Source organism: Colobus angolensis, unplaced genomic scaffold (genome assembly GCF_000951035.1).
Source record: "Colobus angolensis palliatus isolate OR3802 unplaced genomic scaffold, Cang.pa_1.0 Scaffold151, whole genome shotgun sequence".
In the NCBI taxonomy this organism is placed as follows: Eukaryota; Metazoa; Chordata; class Mammalia; order Primates; family Cercopithecidae; genus Colobus; species Colobus angolensis.
In genome coordinates this window covers 1,155,622-1,163,393 of record NW_012114611.1, presented here as the reverse complement: position 1 = coordinate 1,163,393, position 7,772 = coordinate 1,155,622, and the positions used below count along the sequence as shown (strand labels likewise).

Sequence of the window (7,772 nt, the reverse complement as noted above, 5' to 3'; positions counted from 1 at the left end):
GCCTCAGCCTCCCAAAGTGCTGGGATTACAGGCGTGAACCACTGCGCCCGGCCACTGGACATTTTTTTAAGCTTTGAGACACAGTCCCTGTCTCACACAATTCACCCACTTAAAGTGTACAATTCAGTGGTTCTTGGTATACTCAGACATATGTGCAGTCATCACCATGGTTAATTTTAGAACACTTTTATTAGCCTTTTTTGTTCCTTTCCTTAACACTGCCCCCTCCCCACCCAGTCACAGGCAACCACTCATCTATTTTCTGTCTCTATGGATTTCCCTATTCTGGACATTTCATGTGAATTCAATCATATCATTGGTGCCTTCTACGACTGGCTTCTTTCACTTTGTGTGATGTTTTCAAGGTTCATCCACGTTGTTGCATGTTTCAGTACTCCATTCCTTTTGTTTTGTTTTTCTTTTTTTTTTTAAGACAGAGTTTCACTCTTGTTACTCAGGCTGGAGTGCAATGGTGTGATCTCAGCTCACTGTAACCTCTGCCTCTCAGGTTCAAGCGATTCTCTTGCCTCAGCCTCCTGAGTGGCTGGGACTACAGGCACACGCCACTACGCCTGGCTAATTTTTGTATTTTTTAGTAGAGACGGGGTTTCACCATGTTGGCCAGGCTGATCTCGAACTCCTGACCTCAGGTGATCCTCCCACCTTGGCCTCCCAAAGTGCTGGAATTACAGGCGTGAGCCACCACACCCAGCCTCCATTCCTTTTTATGGGTGAACAGTGCTCCACTGTATAGGCCAGCCACAGTTTATCCATCCATTCTACTGATGAACATTTGGCTTGTTTTCACTTTTTAGCTATTATGAATATTGCTATGAGCATTTATGTAGTTATCCCTTGGCATCCCCAGGGGATTGGATCTAGGTCTCCTGCAAAAACCAAAATCTGAGGATGCTCAAGTCCCTTATACAAAAAAATGGTGCAGTATTTGCATATAACCTAAATACTTCCTCTGGTATACTTTACAAATCATCTCTAGGTTTCTTATCATACCTAAACAGTGTAAATGCTATGTAAATAGTTGTTAGACTATATATATAAACAATATATGTATTGTTTTAAGCTTTGTATTATTTTTATTTTATTGTTTTTTTTCTTCCAAATATTTCTGGCCCGCGGCTGGTTGGACCCTCCCTGCAAATGTGGAGTACCAACTACACAAGTTTTTGTATAGATGTATGTTTTCCTTTCTCTTGGGTATATATACTTAGGAGTAGAATTGCTGGGTTATATAATAACTGCAGGTTTAATCATTTGAGGAACTGTCAGATTGTTGTCCAGAGCAGGTGTACCATTTTATAACCCCACCAGCAGTGTATGAGGGTTCCAATTTCTCCATATGGTCATCATTTATTATTTGATCTGCTGATTCCAGCCACCCAGTAAGTATGAAGTGAGATTTTATTGTGGTTCGTTTGTATCTCCCTGATGACTAATGATGTTAACCATCTTTGCATGTGCTTATTGGCCATGTGTATCTCTTCCTTGGAGAAATGTTTTTCAAATTTTTGCTGATTTTTAAACTGGGGATTGTGTCTTTTTATTATCTAATTGTGAGAATTCTTTAAAAAAAAATTTTTTTTTTTGAGATAGAGTCTTACTCTGTAGCCCAGGCTGGAATGCAGTGGCACGATCTCAGCTCACTGCCACCTCTGCATCCTGGGTTCAAGCAATTCTCCTGTCTCAGCCTCCCAAGTACCTGGGATTACAGGCATGCGCTATCACATCTGACTAATTTTTGTATTTTTAGTAGAGATGGGGTTTCACCATGTTGGCCAAGCTGGTCTCGAACTCCTAGCCTCAAGTGATCGGCCCGCCTCGGCCCCGCAAAGTGCTGGGATTACAGGCTTGAGCCACTGCGCCTGGCCAACCACAAACAATGTTAAATGTTATTATCAGTGCCTGTGTTTCAGATGAGGAAGCCGAGGAACACAAAGTTACACTTGTACACACTGTGTGCACCCAGTGTGATGAACAGCACAGGCACTTTCTTCTACACTATCCCATCCAGTTCTCCTAACAACCCTGGAAGGGGAGCACCCGCCTGTGGGAGGAGGCAGGCTCTGGGGCAGAGGATGTTGCCCAACTCACATGGCTACTTCACAAAGCAAACCAGACAGGCCTAGCTTTTCCCACTCCTCTGCACACACCCAAGCTGCACTGTAAGCTCCACAGCGCAACAGACATTGAAGCTCCGTACAGCCCCAGTACTCCCCAGAGGCTAGAAACTTGGGCTAGAAATCTGACACTAAAGAATCTCTTTTCTCTTTTTCTCACTTGTAAAACAGGGATAAGAACACTTAGCCCAAAGGATTGTTGGAGGACAAAATGAGATAATATATGTAGAGTGTCTGGCACGAATTCCATAAATGGAGACTTTTCATATCATCACCTGCTGACACAGGCACAGTGCAAAGCTATGCGGTTGTTGTAGAGCCTGCTGCTACCTTGTCCGTTCACACAGAGGCCGACTCCGAGTCCCAGGGCCCTTACCCAGGGATCTCCCCCAGCTACAGGGGTACCTGAAAATCTCAGCGTGCTCCCCGCCCACCCTGACCTCAGAGGCCTCCTCTCCAACTCCTCCCAGCTGGCTCTCCAGCCCCAGGGCCAGCCTCGCCTTCCCTCTTCTCTTCTGATACCCTAGAAAGAGAAGCAGCTGGATGTTTGGGGACTGGGATAACAGTGAAAGGGGAGAATGCTTCTTTGTGTGTGTGTGTGTGTGTACACAACAGTGGGAAGGGGACTTCTGAAAACACTTGGAGGAAAAGGAAGACCTGTTTAATACTGATTTTTTAATTTTTTTTAAGAGACAGGGTCTCACCCCACTGCCCAGGCTGGAATTCAGTTGGCACATTCATAGCTCTTTGCATCCTTGGCCTCCTGGGCTCCAATGACCTCCTGCCTTAGCCCCCCAAGTGGCTAGGATGAGAGGCATGAGTCACTGCGCCTGGCCTCTAATGCTTATTGTTAATACTCTATAACAATCTGAAGTTGTTTGTTATTTTAACGTCATAAAAATGTATCATATTTAACTTGGTTTGTTCATAACATTATCATGTTTGATAGACTTAGAAATATACAAGCCTGGAAAAAAATGAAAAAAATTTAAGAATTATCCTCCTTCCCACAAATGTGGTGAAACCCAGACAATGTCTCAGGTCACCTCTAGCATCGGACCAGTGCCACTCTCACCCACAACTCTAGTCTCTGGGCCATTGTCCTCCCACAGCCTGGAGCAACCTGCCTGTAGGTTCCCAGCGTGTCCCTCAATCCCCTCACCATCTACTTCTCTAGTGAAAACTTCCATGGAAGAGAGGCTGGGGTGTGGCTGAGGTATGCTGTGGAGGAGGAGAAAAAAGTTGGGAGGGTGAGGGAAAGGAATGGGATGAAAAGAAGGCAGCATCCAGGGTCTGGAAAAGGATAATGCTAAGGACTGGGAAACCCTAAGGTTTGTGTTCTTCACAAGAAAGCAACAATGAAACAATGGGTGACAGTGGTTTAGTAGAGTATCTTTTCCCAAAATAATAAAAAAGCATCCAGGTTAGGAGCAAGGCCCAGCTGTGAGGACTGGCTGTGGATTCTCTATGTGTGCACACAGTGGTTTTCTGTGCTGAGGAGCATGGAGACCCCACACACTCCACAAAGCCAGGCACGGCCCCGATCCATAGCTGAGCTCCTGTGAATCCCAGGCTGGGAGGCCTGAGTCCCACTGCGAATGGGGGAGACCCTCTGATTTATGAGCCAGCCAGTGGCCACAGTTCTTCTTCTCAGTGTGCCCCAGCTGGAGCAGGGCTGGGACTCAGCCCCACTTTGGGAGAAACACTTTCTGGCCTCACAGCAAGGGGGTCTAGGGTCAGCCCAGGATGAGGGGCCTCCTCTGCATCTGCAGGGCCATGACAGTGGAGGGCAGGAAGCTGTTACGGAGAAGAGATCTGCAGGAAAGCTTGGTGGTGGGGAGGAGCACGGGCTGTGAGAGTCGGCTCAGAGTCTGAGTTCAAGATTTCTAAAGAAAACTTCCTGTGTCCTTATCCTTCTCTAGGGAAGGTCAAGATCCAGAGAGAGACCACCACCACCAGCTCCAAATCAAAGCCAAGTCAGGAATGTGGCCCTCTGGAGTCTGGGCTTTCTGCCTGCATCTCATGAGGGACGCCTACCCAGGCAGGCTTCGCAGTGGTGGTCCCTGCTGCCTCCCCAGGGGCTGAGCGCCGCCTCCTCCCTCAGGACCCACAGCTCTTGCTCACAGCCCTGAGCTCAGCCCGACCTGGGGCAGAGAAAACCCCAGGCTTGGGGTTTTCGGAATGGCTCTGGTTTCAAACATTCCTCTGGTGGCCCCAACACATCTGGGACGTTGGGTCTGGACACACGGTGCTGGCCAGGCAGGGGCTGGGAACTCTAACTTGAACTGGAGGCCTCTCCCGCCGGAATTGCCAGCGGAGGCCCCTCCCTCCACAAAGGCCTGATTCAGAGGGAGGTGACCTCAGTGCAGGGGGAGGGAGAGAAGGAGCGGGGAGAAGAGCAGAGTCCTCTCTGGCTCGTCCTTCAGAGGGGGTGGGGAGGGGCAGTTTTCAGGCAGCCAGGGCTGCGGAGAGGGAAACTTGCTCAGGGGTCTCTGGGTAACCTGGGCGACTACCATCTCTTCAGCCAAGTCAGTCACAGAGGGCCCCAGCTCTCTCTTCCCCCTTAAAGTCAGAGGGGACAGAGGCTTTTAGGGCCTCCAAAGAGATCTGACTGTCCTGGTCTTTCAGTTAGCCAGACCAGAGGGGGTCTGTAGCTCCCACCCCCGCTCCAGCAGGGCACAGGCAAGACCCCTCCCTGAACAGAGACCAGGCATGGGAGGAAGGGGCTGGAGAGGCAGGCGGCAGCAAGCCTGTCCCCATTCCCTCACCCTGGCCCTTAGCCAAGGCCTCCTGGCCCCTGGTGAGCCCCTCACTCACCAGCTGTTCCCCCCAGAGTCCTCTAGGGAGAGAAGCCAGGGAGCAGGAGTAGGGGAGGGTGGGCAGCTGTAGGAAGGCAGAGATGGAGAGCTCACTTAATCACAGAATCACCCGTAACGCCAACCGCTTCCCTCTGCGCCCTCCCCAGCTGCTTTCTGGAATCCCTCTTACTTTCCCAGCCCTTTTACCAGTCACACCCAAGAATCCACTTGTAAACAGCAATTTCTGTCCCCACAGCAAACACCCTTTCCAGCCAAGATCAGCCCTGGGCTGCTGAGGAGTGTGGGGAGGGACAGGAGGACTGAGGCCTGGCTCCCAGGGCACTTCTAGCCTGAAAGGGGCCACTAAATCCCTGGCCCAAAGCATCTTTCAGCCCTGAGAATTCCAACTGGTCTCTTCCCACTTCAGGGTAAGAGGGCAGACAAGAATTTCCTTCCCTCCTCCTGACAACTGGTACTGGAGACACAATAGCCCTTCTGAGAGGCATCTGTCTTGGAAGGGGCCCCCTGCATCCCCCCAACTTCCTTTTCACAGGCATTCTAAGCACCTCAACCATCATGGTGCGGGTTCTTCCAAACCGGCTGCAGGATAGGTCCTCGGCCCTTCCAGGAAGGGAAGAAGGAAGGGCAGTCGTGTTATGAGCCCCAAAGGCTTCCAGATTTCAATATCCCTCATCTCCCCTCCCTCAGAGCCCTCCTGCTCCCTGTCCACAGCATAATCCAGTAACAAAAATAGCAGCTGCTGGGGGTGGGGAGAGGGAAGGGGTGCCGACACAATGGGTTTATTTATAGGACCACACACCAGGGGCTCTGCAGCCAAGCAGCCCAGGCCCCACTCCCAAAAGTCCAGACCGTGCTGTCCTAGCCCAGCCAAGGGTACTGGAAACAGCCTCAGACCGGAAGGTAGAAGAGTCTAGCATTCAGTCCCAGTTCTAACTCTGCCATTAACTTACACGCTGTGTGACTAGGCAAATCATTCCGTCTCCCTGGGGTGAGTTTCCTCACACCAAGTGGTTGTTGTTCTGCCACAGTGGTTCCCGCAGTGGGGCCCAGGCGCCCTGTGGCCCTCTCCAGGGCTCTGTAAGGTCAAAGCTGTTTTCCTAATACTACTAAGACACTATCTGCCTGTATTACTCTCATTCTCTCCTGAGTGTACAGTGGCATTTTCCAGATACTATGCTGTGTGATACCACAAAGATTGAATACCGAAGCAGACAGGAGAAGCCAGCTTCCTTCTATTAAGTCAGACATGAGAGATTTGCAAAAATAGAGAACAGTGACATTCTTAATATTTGTGTTTTGGAACATATATAATTATATTTTTAAATAAAATGTTAACATGTGATGGGTTTATTGCTAATTTTAAACAAATTAATTAAATAACTGTAAGTATAACACATATAAACAAAAGTTCTTCGGGGTCTTCAAGTTTTAAGTATATAGAAGTGTCCTCAGACCAAAAAGTTGGAGTTGTTTTTCTAGAACAGTGCCGTCCAGTAGAACTTTCTGTGACAATGAACATGCTTAGTCTCTACTATCCAACATGGAAGCTATCTATTAGCTACACGTGGCTGCCGAACACTTGAAATGTGGCTAGTCCAACTGAGGAACTGAATTTTACATTTAATTTTAGATAGCCACATGCAAGCTCAAGAAGCTCCCTGGGATTCCTTGACTTGTGGATTCTAGGACAATGCTTCTTTCCACAAGGTGTGGATGTTGGAAAGGGACTTCTGTCCAGGCTTGTGCTTACGCTCTCTCTCACTCTCTTCCCCACCACAGGCGGCCAGCTCAGCTCCACTGTCAGTCCAGCCTGGCAATCCTGCCCGGCTCGAGTAAGAGAGCTACTCTCATTCTCTGCCATGAGTAGTACACACCCTGTCCACTCTCCTAAAACTTCTGGCCTACCACCCTCCTGTTTCCCCAGAGGATTAAAGTCAGCAGAAGGAAGTCCCCTCACACATCCTGCCACCACCATCCCAGCCCCCTCGGAACCCTCCCCACCTCCTCGTCCACTGTTATAGCAGATGAGTTGCCCGCTCCCAGCCAAAGCCGGTACCGCTTGTCCCAGACTTACCCCATTTACGTCTTCAGTATCTACCTCCTGAATAGAGCTTTCCCATCTACCCTTTAAAACTTAAAATCTTTAAATCTTAAGAACAATCTTCTCACTGGGCACAGTGGCTCACACCTGTAGTCCCAGCTACTTGGGAGGCTGAGGTGGGAGATCACTTGAGGGACTACCAGGCTGCGGCGAGTTATGACCCGGCTACTGCTGCACTCCAGCCTGGGCGACAGAGAGGGACCCTTTTTTTATCTTAAACAAACAAAACCAACAATCTTTGCTTGACATTTTCCCAGATACTGCCAAATTTCAAAAAATACTCTAGATACTTCAAAGCCAAACTTCTCAAAAAACAAAAAAGAAAATCCCAAAACCATTTTCTCATTCCTCCCTCAACCTGGTCCAACTTCAGCGGTAACCAACACGATGCTAAATCCAAACAATATTTTTCAGTCCTCATTGCCGTCGCAGGTATAAGACCTCTGTGACCACTTCCTCCTGGACTTTTTTTTTTTTTTTTTTTACACGGAGTCTTGCTCTGTCGCCCAGGCTGGAGTGCAGTGGTGCAATTTCGGCTCACTGCAAGCTCCGCCTCCCGGGTTCATGCCATTCTCCTACCTCAGTCTCACAAGTAGCTGGGACTACAGGCACCCGCTAATTTTTTTTGTATTTTTCTTAGTAGAGACGGGGTTTCACTGTGTTAGCCAGGATGGTCTCGATCTCCTGACCTTGTGATCCGCCCGCCTCAGCCTCCCA

At 49.1% G+C, this 7,772-nt stretch overlaps 1 protein-coding gene across 1 annotated transcript in view; it reads right to left on the bottom strand.

Annotated features, from left to right (window-relative positions):
* The window catches only part of NCKAP5L (NCK-associated protein 5-like), a 40,781-nt gene that overhangs the window by 15,384 nt on the left and 17,625 nt on the right, over positions 1 to 7,772 (bottom strand). The window lies entirely within an intron of this gene.